Raw genomic sequence first — 2,554 nt, forward strand, 5'->3', positions numbered from 1 at the left:
AACGCTTCGCATGTATTAACTTATTTAATGTTCCCAGTATCCTTATGAGACAGGCTTGTATACAGAGGAATAAACTGTGTATCTATAGATGAAGCACAGAGGGACTAAGTGATTTTTAGACCTGGTAAGTGGCTTGAATTCAAAACAAGATATCTTCACTCTTCTTTATGGAAGTAACGTATGATAATATCATTTAAATTTTACTTTAAAAAGAGAAAAAATAAAACCTACTATTTTAAAAACATATAAAAGTAAAGAAATTAAACTACTAACCAGCTTTCTAGAAGAGCACTTATCTAACTCTTTAGCTGAGGGAAATTCTTCAATATAGTAACAAAAATAATAATGAGTTATTTGAAATGGAAAGGGAAATGAGTTGTATAGGAGTAAGAATCATAAAAATGACACATTGGTAGTGTCAAACATTATAAAATATTGCTAGAGATTCAGTTGTCATCAACATCAATTTTAAGCCCTTCCAACTTGAATTATTTTCCCCTTCTTTGTCCCCTCTATCTCTACATCTGATGTTGCTCAAGGCAATGACTTGACTGTTTCTGCGTTACAATGAGGTAGTAGCAGGAGTTGGAAAAGCGAAGTGTTAGAAAAAGTGGATGATGGCTGAAGACAAAACAGTCACTTAAAAAAATAATGCATCTTTTCCATTTTTGAGGATTTTTAATGTAATTAAACTTTTAACTTGCATAGAGTGGGAAGGTTGTATAGGGATTGGATCAATAGCACAAAGGTGGTCCTCATTGGAAAGGAAACTTGTGGGCACATCTCTGAAAATTCACAGGTGGTTTTTGGAGTCAGAAAAGTCTTGGAACAAATCCCTGCCCAACTACTGCAAGCTTCGTGATATTGAGTTTTTTTCAGTCTGCCTAAACCAAAGAGTTTTCACTTGAAAAAGAGAGGAAATTAAAGGATCATTATAAATATGTTTGTTTTAAACTTCCCCTGAAGCTGGAAACAGCATACTACTTAGGCCAAATCCTGGCTCCACACGTAGGTATGTTTAAGCCACTCTTCAAGTTTGTTCTTTGCACTTTCTCCCATAGGTCTGGCAGGAGGAAAACAGACAATAACTGAAGAATGAGAAACCAGACAGAAATAACAGGGTTCATCCTCCTGGGACTGTCAGATGACCCACAGCTCCAGGTGGTGATCTTCGTCTTTCTGCTCATCACCTACATGCTCAGCATCACTGGGAACCTGACCATCATCACCCTCACCCTGCTGGATTCCCACCTCCAGACCCCATGTATTTCTTCCTCAGAAATTTCTCTCTATTAGAAGTTTCATTCACAACTGTCTGTATACCCAAGTTCCTGGGCACCATTATTTCAGGAGATAAAAGCATTTCTTTTAGTGATTGTATGACTCAGTTATTTTTCTACATTCGCTTGGAAGTCACTGAATTTTTTCTTCTGGTTGCCATGTCCTATGACCGTTATATTGCCATCTGCAAACCTCTGCATTACACGACCATCATGAATCGGAGAGTCTGCACACTCCTTGTCTTTGCTTCCTGGCTGGCTGCATTCTTAATCATATTCCCATTACTCATGCTATTCATACAACTCGATTACTGCAAGTCCAATGTTGTAGACCACTTCACTTGCGATTATTTCCCCTTACTACACCTTTCTTGTTCAGACACAAAATTCCTAGAGATAGTGGGTTTTTCTTGTGCTGTGTTTACTCTACTGTTCACTTTGGCGTTAATAATTCTGTCTTACATTTATATCATCAGAACAATTTTGAGAATTCCTTCTACTAGTCAGAGAACAAAGGCATTTTCCACATGTTCTTCCCACATGATTGTCATCTCCCTCTCTTATGGCAGCTGCATTTTTGTGTACATTAATCCATCAGCAAAAGACAGAGTATCTTTGAGCAAAGTAGTTGCTGTGCTAAACACCTCAGTAGCCCCCATGCTGAACACCTTTATTTACAGCCTAAGGAATCAGCAAGTCAAGCGAGGCTTCATGGACATGGCGAGGAAGACTCTATCATTCACAAACAAACGTAAACATATGATGTCATGAATCAGAGGCATAATGAAGGCATATTTATAACATAAATATGAATTTTGAGTAGCCTCTTCAAATCAACACAGCCTCCATGTCATTTTTGTTTGTCTCTTTTTCTAACAGTTTGCAAGCATTTTTGTTTAAAATATTTCTCATTCCATTAGAATGCTTTCCTTGTGTCTTTGTGACACACCATTCTTTGAACAATTTTTTAAATTACAGCCTTTTCAATTATTATTTTGAAAGTGAAAATATGTTTGAGTTTTCTTCAGAAAAAAAAATGATCCCCAGAAATGTTGATGTAGCTTTATAAATGATAAGGTATTTCACTTGCTATACACAGAAAATATGATTTTATGATTTTCATCTTTTTTCTAAACTTCAGCTCATGGTTGTGTATCCTGGTTGTTACTTTGCTATTTTTCTTTTTTTGCTGAGGAAGATGTGCCCTAAGGTAACATCTGTGCCAATCTTGCTCTATTTTTTAGTATGTGGGCCGCCAACAAAGTATGGCCGTT

General features: G+C 36.7%; 1 pseudogene; it reads left to right on the forward strand.

The window, feature by feature from the left end:
* The first annotated feature begins 1,095 nt into the window (after positions 1–1,095).
* Positions 1,096–2,051, forward strand: LOC106822800 (olfactory receptor 6C1-like; annotated as a pseudogene).
* Positions 2,052–2,554: the final 503 nt, after the last annotated feature.

Source organism: Equus asinus, chromosome 22 (assembly GCF_041296235.1).
Source record: "Equus asinus isolate D_3611 breed Donkey chromosome 22, EquAss-T2T_v2, whole genome shotgun sequence".
Taxonomy (NCBI): Eukaryota; Metazoa; Chordata; class Mammalia; order Perissodactyla; family Equidae; genus Equus; species Equus asinus.